Raw genomic sequence first — 19658 nt, 5'->3', positions numbered from 1 at the left:
CATTCTCTCATTTGACCTTCACAATAGTCCTCTAAGAAAGTATTGTGATATCATTCCTATTTCATAAGTGAAGAAAACTGAGGCTCAGCGACGTCAACTATGATCAAGTGATCAGTGACACTGATCAAGTTTAATGTCATTAATCTAGGATTAATGATACAACACAGAATCAAAACCAGTGCTGTTTCTGTACTCATATTTCATCTTTGTCTTCTTATAGCAGCGGTTTTAAGATGGTTCTGGTTTTTGTTTTCCCTTTAAAAACTGTTTTTTTCTATTGAAGTATAAAATGGATACCAAAAAGTGCACAAATCATAAGTGTATAAAGCTCAATGAATTATCACAAAGTGTACGTACCATGTAACCACTAACAAGGCATGAAATTGGACATGACCGGCACCCCAGAACTCCCCTTCTGCCCCCTCCCAATAACTATTCTCTCCTTCTTCCCCAAAGGAAATCACTTTCTTGATTTTTAATACCATAGATTTGCCTGTTTACAAACTTTATATAAATGGAATCATGCATACAGAGAAGAGTAGCATGGCCCCTGCGCAAGGATAACATGCAAATTTATGAATCATTCTTTAAAAAGATAAAAAATAAATAAATATATAAATGAATGGAATAATGCATTATGGATACTTTGTGTTCAACTTCTTTTATTCATGTGATATTTGCTTGCATTTAAGTGGGTAACAGTACATTAATTTCTATTACATCCATCTATAAATACTTGGACTGTTTCCAGTTTGGGGCTATAATGAATGATACTGCTATGATCATTCATGAATATGTCTTTTAGTACACCACATATATGCCCTATTAAGTAAATACCTAGGAATGAAATTGCTAAGTCAAAAGTTCAGACTTAATAGCTACAGTTTTTAAAACCTGACAGTTTTCCAATGTGGTTGGATCAATTTATACTTCCACTCCACTGATATAGAAAAATTTCAGCTGCTCCATATTCTCATTAACACTTGGTGTTTTCTGCTTTTAACTTTAGCCATCCTAATGAGTGCATAATGGTATATCTCAATATAATTTAAATTTGCTTTTCCCTGATTTCTCATGAGTTTGAGCACATTTTTATGTTCATTGGTCATTTGACTATTCTCTTTTGTGAAGAACCTGTTCAAGATTTTGCCCATTTTTCTATTAGTTTGTAGGAACTCTTTATGTATTCTGAACATAAGCTCTTTGTAATATGCATTGTAAATATCTTCTCCTCCTCTGTGGTTTGCATTTTTAGCTTTGAATTTTTGACTTCAAAGAAATGGAAACATCTTATTTGCATTTTTCTACTTCCTTTAAAAACATAATGATTTTGATTATTTGCGATAAAATCCAATAGAACCATATGCTCAAATGGCATTTCTCTCTCTGTTTTAGTCAGGCCTCAAAAGCTGAGACCAATCCATTGCGGACTAGTACTCCCACAGTCACTCTGGACCTGTTAAGATCATAAACACATTTATGGCTTTCATGAACCCATCATTGACCTTGAAAGTATGAGGAGGTTGAGGTAGAAAGAGCAAGAGTGAGGATTTCTTTAGAAAGTGCTTTCTCGGCCGGGCACGGTGGCTCAAGCCCGTAATCCCAGCACTTAGAGAGGCCGAGATGGACGGATCACGAGGTCAGGAGATCAAGACCATCTGGCTAACACGTTGAAACCCCGTCTCTACTAAAAAAAAATACAAAAAACTAGCCGGGCGAGGTGGCGGGCGCCTGTAGTCCCAGCTACTCGGGAGGCCGAGGCATAAACCCGGGAGGTGGAGCTTGCAGTGAGCTGAGATCCGGCCACTGCACTCCAGCCCGGGCGACAGAGCCAGACTCAGTCTCAGAAAATGCTTTCTCCTCCCCTGACTTTCACATGTGGTCAGGGAGAAAGGTGCCTCTTCTCCTCACCTCAAGCCAAAGGAAAGGTGCCTCAAGGAGACCTCCCAGCATTTGTCCCATGGAGTTTTAGGAAGAAAGACTTGGGTCTGATCCTTGCCAAAGGTTCACCTGTTTGCAAGGTCACATTGGGTGTAAACTGGACTTTCTTTTCTGAGACAGAGTCTCGCTGTTACCCAGCCTGGAGTGCAGTGGTGTGATCTCAGCTCACTGCAACCTCTGCCTCCAGGGTTGAAGCGATTCTTCCGCCTTAGCTTCCTGAGTAATGGAGACTACAGGCACCTGCTACCACACCCAACTAATTTTTGTATTTTTAGTAGAGACGGGGTTTCACCATGTCAGCCAGGCTGGTGGACTTTCATTTACAGTGGGTAAAGGAAAATATTCCCAGGGAATAAAGTGGAATTCACAAAAAGTGCTGGATGTCTCTGTTTTTTGTTGTTGTTTTTGAGACAGAGTCTCACTCTGTCACCCAGACTGGAGTGCAGTGGTCCAAGCTCTGCTCACTGCAACCTCCACCTCCCAGATCAAGCAATTCTCCTGTCTCAGTCTCCGGAGTAGTTGGGATTACAGGCATGTGCCACCATGCCTGGCTAATTTTTGTATTTTTAGTAAAGATAGGGTTTCACCATGTTGGCTAGGCTGGTCTCAAACTACTTATCTCAAATGATTCACCTGCCTCGGCCTCCCAAAGTGCTGGGATTACAGGTGTGAGCCACCACACCCAACCTCAGTTTGTTGTCTATTGCTACAATAGAATACCACATTGAGTGATTTATGAAGAAAAAAGATTTATTTGGCTCACAGTTCTGGAGTCTGGGAAGTGCGAGGTGGAGAGGCCACATCTGGGGAGGGTCTTGCCATTTTAGCCCCTGGCAGAAGGTGAAAGGGTAAGAGAGTTCGTGAGACAGAGAAAGGGAGTCAAACTCCTGTGATAACAGACCCACTCTTGTGATCTTCATTAATCAACTCATGAGGACTAACGCCTGTTGAAGTTCCCACCTTTCAACACTGTTACACTGGCAATTAAATTTCAACATGAGTACCTGAAACTGGGTAATTGGAAAAAAATGTTTCAACATGAGTTTTGGAGGAGACATTTAAACCATAGCACTCCCCCTGGCCCCTCAAACTTCGTGTCGTTCTCATATACAAAACACTTTCATTCTATCACCAAAGTCCCAAAAGTCTTAACTAATTTCAGCATCAACTCAAAATTCCAAAGTATAGAGTCTCATCTAAATTAGATATGAATGAAAGCCAGGTGTGGTGGCTTACACCTGTAATGACAGCACTTTGGGAGGCTGAGGCAAGTGCATTACTTGAGCTCAGGAGCGCGAGACCAACCTGGGCAACATGGTGAAACTCTGTCTCTACAAAAAATACAAAAATTAGCTGGGTGTGGTGGCATGCGCCTGTAGTCCCAGCTATGCAGGAGCTGAGGCAGGCAAATTGCTTGAGCACGGGAGGTGGAGGTTGCAGTGAGCTGAGATCATGTCATTGCACTCCAGCCTGGGTGACAGAAGTGCAACCCTGTCTCAATAAATAAATAAATAAAATGAAATAAATTAGATATAAATGAGACTCAAGGCACAATCAATTCTGAGGCAAATTCCCTCCAGCTGTGAGCCTGGGAAATCATAACACTATCTTTTTCCAAAATACAATGGTGCGACACGCATAAAATATACATTCCCATTCCAGAGAGAAGAAATAGACAAAAAAAGAGGGTTAACTGGTCTTAAGCAAGTCCAAAACCCAACAGAAAAAAACAACATTAAGTCTTAAAGAATAATTTCCTTTGACTCCATGTCCCACATTCTGGACACACTGATGTGTGGGTTGGCCCCGAAGACCTCAGGCAGCCCCACCCCTATGGCTTTCGTGGGCTCAGTCCACTCAGCAGGTCTCACAGGTTGAAGTCTTGTGCTCATGACTCTCTCAGCCTGGCATTGTACATTTGTAGCTCTACAGTTCTGGGTCCTCAGTGGTGGTCCTGCTCCCATAGCTTCACTAGGCACTGGGGACTCTGCAGTGGCTCAGCCCCATGACAAGTCCCTGCCTGGACCTACAGACTGTCCATGACATCCTTTGGAATCTAGGTGGAAGAAGTTATGCCCTTATAACTCTTGTATTCTGTGCATCTGTTGAATTAGCAGCATGTGGATGGTGCCAAGGCTTACCAGTTATAGACTCTGAAGCAGTGGGTGGAGCCACACCTGAGCCCACTTGAGCCATAGCTGGGGCAGCTGAGAAAGGCTATTGGGATCAGAGACCTGTGGCAGCCCTGGGAAGGAGCTTGTGGAAGGTGTCCCAGGCCTATCCCCTGAAACATCCTACAGCTCTGGGCCTGTGATATAAGGGGCAGCCTTGTAGCTCTCTGAGATGCCTTCAGGGTATTTTTCCCATTGGTTTGATAACTAGCACCTGGCTCCCTTCTATCTACGTAGGCTCTTTAGCAAATGGTTGCTTGGCCACGGCATTGGTTTGCTGTCCTAAAAAAATGCCTTTTCACTCTCTACATGACCAGCCTGCAAGTCTTCCAGATTTTTCTATTCTGCTTCACTTTTAATTATAAATTCCTGACAGTGCACGGTGGCTCATGCCTGTAATCCCAGCAATTTGGGAGGCTGAGGTGAACGGATCACTTGAGGTCAGGAGTTTGAGACCAGCCTGGCCAACATGGCGAAACCCCATCTCTACTAAAACTACAAAATTTAGCTGGATGTGGTGGCATGTGCCTGTAATTCCAGCTGCTTGGGAGGCTGAGGCAGGAGAATCACCTGAACCTGGGAGGCAGAGGTTGCAGTGAGCTGAGATTGTGCCGCTGCACTCCAGCCTGGGTGACAGAGAGAGACTCTATCTTCCAAAAAAAAAAAATTATAAATTTAAGTTCATGTCTTTCCTCTTGCATCTCACTATATGTGACTAAAAGTAGACACATAGCAGCCCAGATGCTTTGCTGTTCAGATATTTTTTCCTGCCAGATATCCTAGTTCATTGCTCTTAAGATCTGCATTCCATAAAGTTCTAGCACACGGACAGAATTTTGCCCAATTTTTGCAACTGCATAATAAGCATGGCCTTTACTTCAGTTTCCATCACCTTCTTCCCCATTTCCTCTGAGACCTCATCAAAATGGCCTTTACCATTCATGTTTCTACCAATGTTCTGATCACAGCCATCGATTAATCTCTAAGATGTTTCCCTATAGCTCTTCTCCTGAGTCCTCATCAGAATCTCCCGTTATGCTCCATTCACAGCAATCCAGACTTTTTCTAGCCTGTTCCTCCAAATTCTTCAAACCTCTATCCATCACCCAGTTCCAAAGATACTTTCAAATTTTCAAGTATTTGTTATAGCAACAGCTCCACCAATTTTTATAATCTGTTTTCCACAGCTATAACAGAATACCACAGATTGGGTAATATATCAGGAAAAGAGATTTATTTGACTCATGGTTCTAGAGGCTGGGAAGTCCAAGACTGAGGGGCTGCATCTGGTCAAGGCCTTCTTGCTGCATTATCCCTTGTCAGAAGGTGGAAGAGCAAGAGAGTGCAAGAGACAGAGAGAAAAGGGAGCCTGCACGCCTATAATAACTAATCCACTCCTGTGATAATGGTATTAGTCCACGACCTAATCTGGATTAATGGCAATTAAATTTCAACATGAATGTTGGAAGGGACATTCAAACCATTGTACCTGGGATGATCTGAAGAGGAATCTTGCCTCCTCGCTCCTCAAGGAGTAAAGGAACCACCAGAAGCCCAAATTGAGGAAGTCATCAAAAGCTGACAGCCAGAGAAGCGTTGTCTGCATCAGGAAACTGTAGTCAGGGTAGGTGGAGAGACAGGGGTGACCTGGGAGAGAGAGTCAGCTTTGGGCATTCTCCATTCCAGAGGCCACTGATGCCAGAGGACACTGTACCAGGTATAGAAGACTGTTTGCCTTTTCCCCTAATCCTCTTTCCTCACTGGTACAGGGTGGAGAGGTCAGAAACAGCAGTTAGCAAGTTCGGGAGGTGGTATGGGAAGAGAGGAGAGGCTGACAAGGCTGCCTCCTCTACCTCTGGCTCTGATGTTTGAGGCAGCCCTGAGCTGGAGAAGCAGAGAAGATTTAGCTTTGAACACATCTGGAATCTTGAAACTGCCCTCTACAAAATTGGAGTTTTGTGATTATAAGCCTGGACTGGACTCTCCTACAAATTATCTTCTCAGCTGTTTCTATTCTGAAGCTTAATCCATCTATTGAGTTTTCAATTTCAATGATTAAAATTTTCATCTCTAGAAATTCTCTTTGGCTCTTTATCATATTGGCTTAACTATTTTTATAGTCTTTTTTTCCTTGCTCATATTTTGAAACCACCCTTTTATTTCTTTAAATATATAAAACAATAAGAGGAATTGATGTTGGATCTGACAATTGTAATATCTGAAGTCTTTGCAGATTTGATTTTGTGTTTAGTTTTTTTTGTTTTTAGTTGTGGTTTTTTTGTTGTTGTTTTGAGATGGAGTTTCGCTCTTGTTGCCCAGGCTGGAGTGCAATGGTGTGATCTCGGCTCACTGCAATCTCCACCCCGCAGGTTCAAGAGATTCTCCTGCCTCAGCCTCCCAAGTAGCTGGGATTACAGGTACCTGCCACTATGCCCGGCTAATTTTTGTACTTTTAGTAGAGATGGGTTTCACCATGTTGGCCAGGCTGATCTCCAACCCCAGACCTCAGGTGATCCACCCGTCTTGGCCTCCCAAAGTGCTGGGATTACAGGCATAGGCCACCTAGCCCACCTGTTTTTGCTGTTTATTTTTGGCTATTTCTTGCATTGAGTGCCTTATTTCCTTATGTCATTAGATCTTTCACTGTGAGCTGAATCACTGGCCTTACGATTTTTTTTTTTTTTTCCTTTGAGATGGAGTCTCATCTGTCGCCCAGGCTGGAGTGCAGTGGCGCAATCTCGGCTCACTGCAAGCTCCACCTCCCGAGCTCATGCCATTCTCCTGCCTCGGCCTCCCGAGTAGCTGGGAATACAGGCGCCCACCACCATGCCCAGCTAATTTTTAAAATATTTTTATTAGAGATGGGGTTTCACCATGTTAGCCAGGATGGTCTCGATCTCCTGACCTCGTGATCTGCCCACCTTGGCGTCCCAAAGTGTTGGGATCACAGGCGTGAGCCACCACACCTGGCCTGCCTTAGCATTTTATTGGCAGGATTTCTTTGAGGTCCAGGTTGAAATTGCAATCCTCTTGCCTATTGACTGAAGGAACTACCCAGCCTGGGACCACTTCAAGTTATATGACTCTATTAGTCTGTTTTCACATTGCTATACGACTCTGAGTCAATTAAACCTGTTTTCTTTATAAATTACCCAGTCTCAGACCTGAGAATATGGCAGACCTGAGACTGTGTAATTTATAAAGAGGTTTAGTTGACTCTTAGTTCCACATGGCTGGGGATGCCTCAGGAAACTTACAATCATGGCAGGAGGGGAAGCAAGGCACATCTTACATGGTGGCGGGAGGTGGTGGGGGCAGGGGTGGGGAGTGCCACACTTTTAAACCATCAGATCTCATGAGAACTTACTATCATAAGAACAGCATGGGGGAAATCTGCCACCATGATCCGATTACCTCCCACCAGCTCCCTCCCTGACACATAGATATTATAATTTGAGATGAGATTTAGGTAGGGACACAGAGCCAAACCATATAAATGATCATTTTAGGTTTTCAAACCTCACAGGGAGCATGCCATTGTACTAAAAATCCACTTAGAGGCCAGTCCGTGGCAGCAAATGCCCAGGGGGGAATTTTTCTATCTTGTTCTCCTTACCCAGAGTCAAGTTCAAGATAGGCAAGATTGTTTGCTGTTCACTTTTTTTTTTTTGAGACGGAGTTTTGCTCTTGTTGCCCAGACTGGAGTACAATGGCACGATCTCAGTTCACTGCAACCTCTGCCTCCTGGGTTCAAGCAATTCTCCTGCCTCAACCTCCTGAGTAGCTAAGATGACATGCACCCACCACCATGCCTGGCTAACTTTTGTATTTTATTAGAGACAGCGTTTCACCATATTGGTCAGGCTGGTCTCGAACTCCTGGCCTCAGGTGATCCACCCACCTCAGCCTCCCAAAGTGCTGCGATTACAGGTATGAGCCACTGCACCCAGCCTGCTGTTCACTTCTAAGTGATAAGGCTATTTCTCTCTGGGATTTGGAGCAGGGAGGTCTCAGCTTTATGGGGATCCTGTAGTAGACTCTCTACTTGGGTAGGCCCTAGGTATTATCTTCTGTCCCCTGAACTCTGTGCAACCATCAGAATAGAAGCTCAAGGTCTCCAGAGTTCTTCAGAAACCTTAGGACTAAGCCATCTTTGGTGCTCGCTTTACCTCTTAGGATTCCTGTTTTCACTTTAATTTAGGCCTCAGTAGGTTTCCTTGTAACACAGCAGTCAGGAAGACCTTTAAAATATTTAAATATTGCTTTTTGTTCATTTGTTCCAGGAAAAACCCCAAGTGGGGATTTATCAAACCTTTTACAGCCTTTGACTACTCACCAAACCTGTGTCACTTTTCTCCTGGGCACACATACTTCTGGAAATCTGAAGTAGACCCCTTCATGTTTGAAAGAGACCCAATGACTTTTGTTATCTTGGAGTAACTGGGTATAATGGCTTAGTTTTCACATGGACAGGGTCTTTAAAATATGATGACGAGGCTGGGCCCGGTGGCTCACAACTGTAATCCCAACACTTTGGGAGGCCAAGGTGGGTGAATCACCTGAAGTAAGGAGTTGGCGACCAGGCTGGCCAACACGGTGAAACCCATCTCTACCAAAAATACAAAAATTAGTTGGGCATGGTGGCGTGTGCCTGTAATCCCAGTTACTTGGGAGGCTGAGGCAGGAGAATCACTTGAACCCGGGAGGAGGAGGTTGCAGTTAGCCGAGACCGCACCATTGCACTCCATCCTGGGCAACAAAAGCAAAACTCTGTCTCGAAAAAATGTATATATATATGCTGACGAATAGGATTACTTTCATAATGACACATGCTGAGCTCAGCTTCTTCTAAAATTTGATCTCATACTCTTCACAATTCAGTGACTACCTATAGATGCCTTTAACATTTCTAAAGAAACATTACAAAAGTGGTGATAATGCTTCTAAATTATTGAAGTTATCTTGCAGAGGAGTGAGTTGAGGCCACAATGAAATGTAGCATTCATCAACATATATTCAAGTAAAAGGTTGTAGCACTCCTCAACATATATTCAATAAATATGTTCAATACAAGTGAAAGTTTGCAGCAGTGAGGCCAAAGAAGTCAAAGACCGCAAAAAACATCTGCCTGGGGATGTTGGGTGACTGCAACTTCTCTGGCATCTGCAGTCCCTTACAGCAATGCAGATAACTCCAAGCGGTGATTTATTTTTATTTTTGTAGAGACAGGGTCTTGCTATGTTGCCCAGGCTGGAATTGAACTCCTGGGCTCAAGCAATCCTCCTCCCTTGGTCTCTCAAAGTGCTGAGATTACAAGAATGAGCCACTATTCTTGGTCTGGCCTACCATAGCTATTACATTAACAAACACACTCAAGTGTCTTAGTCCATTTCTGCTGCTATAACAAAATACCTTAGACTGGGTAGTTTATAAACAGAAATGTATTGCTCACAGTTCTAGAGGCTGGGAAGTCCAAGATCAAGGTGCCAGCAAATTTGGTGTCTAATAAGGGCTGCTCTCTGCTTCAAAGTTGATGCCTTCATGGCGGGGTGCAGTGGCTCACATCTGTAATTCCAGCACTTTGGGAAGCCAAGGCAGGTGGATCACTCAAGGTCAGGAGGTCAAGACCAGCCTGGCCAACATGGCAGAAACCCTGTCTCTACTGAAAGTACAAAAATTAGCTGGCCATTGTGGCATATGCTTGTAATCCCAGCTACTCAGGAGGTTGAGGCAAGAGAATCGCTTGAACCCGGGAGGCAGAGGTTATAGTGAGCCAAGATTGTGCCGCACGCCACCGCACTCCAGCCTGGGTGACAGAGGGAGACTCCATCTCAAAAAAAAAAAAAAAGATGGTGCCTTCTTGCTGTGTCTTTAGATGATGTAAGGGAGAGACACGCTCCCATTCACGAGGATGGAGCCCTCATTACCTCATCACCTTCTCCTAAAAGCTTCACCTTGTAATATGATCACATTGGTGATTAAATTCCAACATATGAATTTGGGGTGACACTTACATTTATACCATAGCACAAGGTCACCCTGAAATTCTAGCAAAATTACCTAATGTGGCTGTAAAACTTGCCTCAATAAAAGCAAGCCAAGTCACCTGGGTCCAGCAATTAGGTTTTGGATATGTTTTATGCAGTCACTAGTTCCCTCTTGCTGTACTGTCCACGGGATGATGGTAATGACTAAGCGTCATAAATGTGTAGCCTAGTCTCATTGCATCCAGGTAGCAATGACCAGTCTGTGTGCATTTGTAATTTGTTTACTTATTTATTTATTTTTTGAGGCCCAGTTTTGCTCTTGTTGCCCAGGCTGGAGTGCAATGGCATGATCTCTGCTCACTGTAACCTCCGCCTCCTGGGTTCAAGTGATTCTCTTGCCTCAGCCTCCCTAGTAGCTGGGATTACAGGCATGCACCACCACCCCTGGCTAACTTTGTATTTTCAGTAGAGACAGGGTTTCTCCATGTTGGTTAGGCTGGTCTTGAACTTCTGACCTCAGGTGATCCACCCGCCTCGGCCTCCCGAAGTGCTGGAATTACAGGCGTGAGACACCGCACCCGACCGCATTTGTAATTATTTAACTAGGAGGCCAAGGAAGGACACAGCTAAGCAAACCTGGCCAGTGCCCACCAGGTAGCCATACTGATAAAAAACGTTAAAGAAAATAATTATATATATCTCTCTCTCTCTCCAGAATAAATGTAGCAGTCCCATGTAGATGGGATGGGCCTTTATGCAGTTAATCACAGTTACAGTCTAAAAGCAGTATTTTGACCCCAGTAACCCTGAAGATAATGTTGCCCTTTACCCTAGGTTTCCCTAAAGCAGTGAGGTAGGAATGCTTTCTCACATTGTAGTGCTCAGGATACTTGGTGGAAAATTCTGGCTAATTCAAGCAAAACAACTAAATTACTGGAAGAATATAGGGTAGATTTTGTACCTAAGAGAATGCTAGTGAACCATACTCAATAAAGTGGCAAGAACTACGGAAAGCTAGGCTACATGAGAATTACAAGCCAGCCACATAGACTACTTATGCCATCTTAAAGTATGATCTCAAGGCCAGGCATGATGGTTCATGCCTGTAATCCCAACACTTTGGGAAGCCAAGGTGGATGGATCACTTGAACTCAGGGGTTTGAGACCAGCCTGGGCAACGTGGTGAAACCCTGTCTCTACCAAAAATACAAAAAATTAGCCAAGCATGGTGGTGTGTGCCTGTGGTACCAACTACTCAGAAAGCTGAGGTGGGAGGATTGCTTGAGCCCAGCCCAGGAGGTGGAGATTACAGTGAGCCGAGATCGCACCACTCCACTCCAGCCTGGGTGACAGAGTGAGAACCTGTCGCCAAAAAAAAAAAAAAAAAAAAAAAAAATCTCATGGATTACTTCCTCCCTTTACCCCCTCTTTATTGAGTTATAATTGACAAACCCATAGGTTACTTATTAACTAAAAAGGGGAAAAGTTACTTTTACAAAGGAAGGAACTGGTAGACCCTACATTAACTAAGTGGTCAAACTTAATATCACTTAATAATGAGACAAACTAATATTATGTTTCTCCTGACGTGACGCAATGGATGGGCACCACAATACCTGTGTACTATATTTGTGAAAGTGTTTAACTTGAAATGAATCAGAGGGAAACAACTGGGCACATCCAGATTGTGGGACATTCTACAAGACAATTTGTTTGTAATCTTCCAAAATATTAATGCCATGAAAAACAAAGACAAAAAAAAAGAGAGGACTTTTCTAAATTAAGGGAGACTAGAAAAACAGAAACCTTGATTAAATCCTAGTTTGGGGAAAAACTGTCTTAAAAGGCACAATGGCTGGTGCCTACAATCCTAGCACTTTGGGAGGCCAAGGTGGGCAGATCACTTGAGGTCAGGAGTTCAAGACCAGCCTGGTCAATATGGTGAAACCCCATCTCTACTAAAAATACAAAATTTAGCCTGACCTGGTGGCACGCACCTGTAATCCCAGCTACTCGGGAGGCTGAGGCAGGAGAATCATTTGAACCCAGGAGGCTGAGGTTGCAGTGAGCAAAGATCACACCACTGCACTCCAGCCTGGGCAACAGAGTGAGACTCTGTCTCAAGAAATATAAATAAATAAATAAATAAATAAATAAATAAATAAATAAATGGTATCTGGGAACAATTTAACATTTTTGAATATGTATTAGATAATACTACTTTATCAATGTGCAATTTTTTGTGTGAGATAATAATATTGTGGTTATATAGTAAAATGTTCTCATTCTTAGGAGGTATATACTTGGTGCTTAGGGGTAAAGTTTCATGATGTCTTTATCTTTAACTTACTTTCAAGGGATTTAACAAAAAAAATACAGATAGAGGCAGATAGATAAGTAAATGCTATAAAAGTTAATGATAGGTGAGTCTAGGTGAATGGTATATCAGTATTCATTGTACTATTGTTTTCAACTTTTTATAGATTTGGCATTTTTCAAAATAAAAAATTTGTAAGGCCAGGTGCAGTGGCTTATACCTGTAATCCCAGCATTTTGGGATGCCGAGGTGGGAGGATCACTTGAGACCAGGAGTTCAAGAGTTTGAGACAAGTCTGAGCAATGTAGCAAGATCCTGTCTCCACAAAAGTGAAAAAATAAAGTTATCTGGGTGTGGTGGTGCACACCTGGAGTCCCAGCTACTAGGTAGTCTGAGGCAGGAGGGTCCCTTGAGGCCAGAAGTTCATGGTTACAGTGAGCTATGATTGTACCACTGCACTCCAGCCTGGGTGACCTAAAAAAAGAAAAGAGAAAACAAAACAAAAAACACTGGAAAATTTGTTAAAATCTGTCATGCTTCTGAATTGTGCATTGGAATTTACACTGAAGATACAAGCAATGAATTACACACTGATGGGAAACTACCACGTTAAATGTTTATGTCATTCTCTTACAAAGTTTGTGATTTTTTTTGTAGGTGTGGTATTATTCAATCAAAAGCTTTTAAAAACAGAGAGAGAGACTGAAAACTACCAAATGTCACGTAACTTACAGGCGGCAGAGCTGAGATAGAAACTCTCATGCTCACACTCCCGTCCTTTATGGACAAGAAAAAAGCCTCCGGCTTGTTATGCTCTGAAATCAAATAACCTACTTCCCAATTTTGCAGAGGGTCGACCTTAAAAATAATTTTGAAACAATTCTTAAATACTAAAGATAGTCACAGAATAAAACGAAAAGAATGCTTTAAAAACACTGCTCCATTGAACCAAGCTTAAAAATATGTTTGAGATTTATAAGAGGATTTGAGGATTGAATAAAACCATGATTTAAAAACAAGAGAACAAGAGGCTCTTTGATATGGATTTAACAAGAGTTTAGGAACAGTTAAGAAAGACTCACTTCCAGGTAGTCTAATTAGTATGAAAAATTTGTGCGGAAAAATTAATCACTGAAGCGAAGAATTATTCTGAAAAGCAATATGATTTTATAAAAGTCACTGCTTTACACTGACTGACAGATCTTTGCATTTCTCCCCCAGCGTTTCACAAGTCTGTTCTCAGACCTCTTCTTCTCTTTGCTCTTTCTCAGCCTCTCATATGCTCCCCTTTCCTTGTCCAATAACTCAATGCCAGTGTCTCCTAAAATCTGTATCTCTGGTATTAAGCTCTAGCTAGGCTTCACAAGTACATTTTCAACTGCCTCTGTATCTGCGCTAGGGTATCCAGTTGCCATCTTAAACTCAAATCAAATTCGTCATCCTCCCGTAAGATTTTATTTTTTTATTTTTTTAAATTTTTTTAGATGGACTCTCACCTCGTCACCCAGGGTGGAGTGCAGTGGCACCATCTCAGCTCGCTGCAACCTCCGCCTTCCGAGTAGCTGGGAGAATGGGCACACGCCACCATGCCCAGATAATTTTTGTATTTTTAGTAGAGATATGGTTTTGCCACGTTGGCCAGGCTGGTCTCAAACCCCTGACCTCAAGTGATCTGCCTGCCTTGGCCTCTCAATGTTCTGGGATTGCAGGCATGAGCCACCATATCTGGCCCCGCCTTAAGATTTGATTCCCCTTCTGATTTCTCTGTTTCTGTTCCTGACACCATCATCTTCTCAGTTATCAGCTCTAACCGTTGGAATTTTTTTTAATCTTGTCTTCTCCTCTGCCCTATATCTATTCAAAATTCTGTGTGTTCTATTTCCATGGTGCCATGCAGGTTTGCTCCTTTCTTTCACTTCCTGTTATCTACTCTAATTACCTCTAACCCAGGGTTTTCCCAAGTAGGGTGCAATAGACACTTTTGACAAGATCATTCTTTATTGTGACAAGCTGTTCCATGCATTGTAGTATGTTTAACAACATCTTTGACCTCTACCCACTGATAATTGCACCCCCCTCAGTTGTGAAAATCAAATATATCCCCAGACCTTGCCAAATGTCCCCTGAGGAAAAAAATCTTCATCCCCAGTTGAGAGCTACTGCTCTAACCAAATAATTGCCATAGCCTTCTATTAGAAAGATCTTCCTATTTGTTGGGGTCCCACCACCAATTCATTCCAGACCTTTCTACTGGTTTAGTCTTCTTAATGTTTAGTTCTAATCCTATTATTTCCCTTTAGTGGTTCTCTCCCGTCTACATAGTAATCCACAAATTCCTTTTACGCCTTTCTACTATATGGCCTTAACCTATACCTCAGTCATATTTCCCACTGCTACTCTCTACATTCCTTGTTCCAGCTTTGTGACCTCTGAAACTTTGCCTATGATATTTATTTATTCCTTATTTATTCATTTGGCAAATATTTATTGAACACTTATTAAGTATTAGGTACTATGTTGGGCATTGAAGCTATTAAGTGAGATACAGCTCCTGCCTTCAAGGAGCTTAACACCGAGTGGTAGAAGATTAACTGTGGTCTTGCCACCAGTTGTTATGGCCTGTCTAGCATCCCCATCTACTTTTCTATTTTGGAAAATACTTTCCATAAGATTCATCTGGGACTGACCTTCCCAAACTCCCTCTTCCCACCATTAAAGGGCTGAACACATAATCCAGGCCTGATCAGTCAAGGACACCATCTTTCTCTGGCTACAGTGATTGGTTCAGGGGTGGGAATGTGACCCAAGCCAGGTCAATCACAATGCAAACCTTGAACTTTTCTGCTGTGCACTAGGGTTACCAAGCTGTTAGAACATGTCTTAGTTGGGTGCAGTGGCTCACACTTGTAATCCCAATACTTTAGGAGGCCATGGCAGAAGGATCACTTGAGGTCAGGAGTTCAAGATTAGCCTGGGCACCACAGTGAGACCTCAATTCTACAGAAAAAAAAAAAGAGCGAGAGAGAACATGTCTTGGACATTTGGTGGCAATAGTCCCTGTCACATGGAGAGAGAGCCTGTCCTAGGGATAGACAGATATAGTGTATTCTACTGTAATTTTTCGAGCCCTTGGAGCCAGTTATTCCTGAGGTAAATCACAAAAGTACCCCCTGTAATTATGAGTTACTTAAGCCCAAAACTCCTTTCTAAGCAACCCTGTGCTCTCCAAGGGTTTTTTGTCTCAGTGAATGTCACTGCTCTCCATACAACTGGCAAACTAGACACTGAGGAGTTATCCTGAACACTTGCTTCTTCCTCACTCCCATCTCCAGTCCATCACCAAGTCTTTTTTTTTTTTTTTTTTTTGAGATGGAGTCTCATTTTGTCACCCAGGCTGGAGTGCAGTGGCAAAATCTTGGCTCACTGCAACCTCTGCCTCCCGGGCTCAAGCAATTCTTCTGCCTCAGCCTCCTGAGTAGCTGGGATTACAGGCATGCACCACCATGCCCAGCTAATTTTTGTATTTTTAGTAGAGAGGCAGTTTCACCACGTTGCCCAGGCTGGTCTTGAACTCCTGACCTCAGGTGATCCACCCACCTCAGCCTCCCAAAGTGCTGGGAGTTTAGATGTGAGCCAACGTGCCTGGCCTCATCACCAAGTCTTATCAAAATCCCTCAACCATCTACTTCTTTCATCACCTGCTAGCGAACCGCTAATCCAAAATCTTCTCATGTATCTTTTGGGAGACTCCAACACACTGATATATCTTCATCATCTCTGGACTCTATCCAATCTCCTTTTCCACCAAAGCTAGAGTAATATTTTTGAAATGCAAATCTGATCAAATTATTACCTCCTCCCTTATTACTTTCCCATTCTTCCTATTGTCCATCCTCATTTTGTGCCTCCCTCTCTTTCGTTCTCTATGCTCCAGCTGCATAGGCTTCTTATAGCCATTTTTTCTCTCTCCAAGCTCTCTCCTAAACAACAGCGTCTTTGCATACACTAAATCCTCTGCCAGGAATATTCTTCCCCTTTCATTTTACTAGTTAACATGTATGTATCTTTTAAAAATCAGCTCAAGCATCGCTTCCTCAGAGAAGCTTCCATCCTTTGACTAAATAAAATCCAAAATTCTTACTATGTTCTATGAATTAATTGGGATGAATTAATCAGGACTTACTTTGCAGATAATTGAGGTGACTTTACTAGTAAATGGTAATACATGAAATGGAACATAATCTAGGGAATGAAGTGCTTGCAAAAATATTGGAAGGGATTGTATGCAGATTCTAGGCTGTGCCTCTGGGAAGGAGTCTGCTATGGTCTAAATGTTGGTGTCCCCTCAATGTTCATATGTTGGAACTTAATACCCAATGTGATAGTAATAAGATATGGGGCTTTTGGGGAGTGATTAAGTCATGAGGGTTTCCCCTGATAAATTAGATTTAGTGCCCTTATAAAAAGAGACTCGAGAAAGCTTTCTTGCCCATTCTATCATGTGAGGGCACAGTGTTCATCTCTTCTGCCATGTGAGGACACCACAACAAAGTGCCATCTTTGAAGCACCTTAAAAAAGGAAGTCACATGAGCAATGGTATAGATATTACAAATCTCTACCTTCACCACCTTCCTGGTACTTTCATCTCTACCTTCTATAATCCCACTCTTTCCCTCTTCTTCACAGTTCTCAGTGAGAAAACTACAAGGGTAAGATCAAGAGTGGGAATTCACAAAGAGTGCCCCAAATAGGTCCAAGTGGGGAGAGTTGGGAAACCTGAGCTGAGTGCAAGGAAAAGCGAAGACCAGAAGTAGGTTGCAAAGTTATAGTGAGCACAGATCCAAAGTCGAGGAAGTAACAGTTCCAGAAACAGAGCTAAAGGGCAGATAACACATGAATGATGTTCTATATAAAGAATCCTACAGGCCAGGCGCGGTGGCTCACACCTGCAGTCCCAGCACTTTGGGAGACCAAGGCGGGTGGATTACCTGAGGTCAGGAGTTCAAGACCAGGCCTGGTGGCAGGCACCTGTAATCTCAGCTACTCAGGAGGCTGAGGCAGGAGAATCGCTTGAACCCAGGAGGTGGAGCTTGCAGTGAGCCGAGATAGAGACGCTGCACTCCAGCCTGGGTGACAGAATGAGACTCTGTCTCAAAAAAAAAAAAAAAAAAAACCTACAAATCATTAAGAAACCCAAACAATACAAAAAAATCTAAATCATGAATAATCAAAGAAATGAAAATTTAAAAAATTAGGAGATACTATTGGTTTTTCCAATTGGCAACAATGAAAATAAATAAGATCGAGCAATGGCAGTAAGGGAAACCACTCTGTTCAAACACAATTTGTGGGTGTGTAAAGTTGACAGATGGTTTCAAATGCTTGGCCTTGGAAACTAAAATAAGGAAATGCTCCTCCAAGGACATACAGTAGCATGGTTTAAAATGGCTAAAGATTGGAAATAACCTTAATATCTGTTAATACTGAATGGTTAAATAAAGCAAAGTACATTTGTCTTATTGGATACCATATAGCCATAAAGAATGAAATTTATCTATATTGAAGCTGTCCTCACAGGGTTAACAAGGATTCTGGACAGAAATATAGTTATAATTAAGCATTAATGAGGCTGCAAGTTGGCCCACTTCTTTGTAAAAGTCATGTAGCTCTAGATACTGATGATTTGGATCCCCATTGCTCCTATAGATAGGATGTCTGATGTTGGAATCATAAGGCTTTTGTTTGAAAACTGCTTAGAGTTGGGTACAGTGGCTCGTGCCTATAATCCCAGCACTTTGGGAGGCCACGGCGGGTGGATCACTTGAGGCCAGGAGTTCAAGAGCAGCCTGGACAACATGGCAAAACCCCATCTCTACTAAAAATACACAAAGTTGCCAGGCGTGGTGGCGTACGCCCGTAGTCCCATCTACTCAGGAGGCTGAGGCATGAGAATCACTTGAACCTGCAAGACAGAGATTACAGTGAGCTGAGATTGCACCACTGCACTGCAGCCTAAGAAACAGAGACTCAAAAAAAAAAAAAAGAGAGAGAGAAAGAAAGAAGGAAAAAAAAACCAAAACCAACTATTTAGAATGTGTTCCAGATTCTGAATTCCAGTGGAACAGCTGATGTCAACCAGTTTGAAGACCCCCATAAATAAACTACATCAGCATGAGAATACAGTTTCTTCTTTTCCCTGTTCCATGACTTTACCCTGCATTCTTCAACCAATCAATGATGTCCACAGTTTGGCCCATTTCAAAACCCTTAAGATCCCTAGCTCCAAACTCCTTGGGGAGATGGATTTGAAGTTTCCTCCTGTCTCCTTGTTTGGTGGCCCTATGAGGAAACCATTTCCTCTGCTGCAACCTGGTGTCTCAGTGTATTGACTTGCCACGCATTGGGCAATGAACCTATTACAGTCACAATATCATCTGACATGGAAATATATCAATGATCTATTGCTAGGTCTTTAAAGCAAATTGCACTGTGTAGTATGATCCAGGTGGGGTGGGGAACTGGACTTACATGTTTAGAAGGATGCACATCAAACTGTTAATAGTTACCTCTAGAACCTGGCATTAAAAAAAGACCTGTTTTAAGAATAAAGTACAAAGGAAGGGGAAAAACTATAAAAACTTGTTTCTATTTTTAATTAGATCTCTGTGAGAGATTTGTTACTCAGATGAAACAATTACTCCTTTTTCTAACACTAGTGCTCAGTATTAAAAATTAAAATTTAAAAATAATAAAATGAATTTTGATTTCTTAAGAATAAAAAATGTCATTTTGAGAATCATCTAGTTATACTGCAATAATTAATATGAATTCCCTTGTCAGAATTTAAATAACAGCTAACATGTTTTTGAGTGCTTACTGTATGCCAGGCACTGCATCAAGCATACGCTGTTTCACCCAACTTTTACAACCACCCTATAGAGTGAGCACTATTCATAATTCAACATTTTAGAGATGAGAAAACTACGGCTAAGAAGAGCTGATGAGAAAATTTAGACTGGGGACAGTTCAGTGTAACATCTAATTGATTGGTACACAGTTACATTGTTGGTGAATCACAGCCAGAATTTGAAGGCAAAGGTTTTAATTCCAGAGTCCATACTCTTGACCACCCATGCTGCACTGATTCTCTATTACTTAGTGAAAACAGAGAGGATTAATGTCATGATTGAAACTACCTGGCATCAATATCACAGCTGCCAGAAAAACTCAGCTCATCCTGT

At 42.3% G+C, this 19658-nt stretch overlaps 1 non-coding gene across 1 annotated transcript; it reads left to right on the top strand.

The window, feature by feature from the left end:
* The first annotated feature begins 488 nt into the window (after nucleotides 1-488).
* Nucleotides 489-590, top strand: LOC119627403 (U6 spliceosomal RNA). Its single transcript, XR_005243599.1, has one exon. It is a non-coding gene; the product is annotated as a U6 spliceosomal RNA (small nuclear RNA).
* Nucleotides 591-19658: the final 19068 nt, after the last annotated feature.

The sequence above is a fragment of the Chlorocebus sabaeus genome, chromosome 14 (assembly GCF_047675955.1).
Source record: "Chlorocebus sabaeus isolate Y175 chromosome 14, mChlSab1.0.hap1, whole genome shotgun sequence".
Taxonomy (NCBI): domain Eukaryota; kingdom Metazoa; phylum Chordata; class Mammalia; order Primates; family Cercopithecidae; genus Chlorocebus; species Chlorocebus sabaeus.
This window is presented reverse-complemented; position numbering and strand designations above follow the sequence as displayed.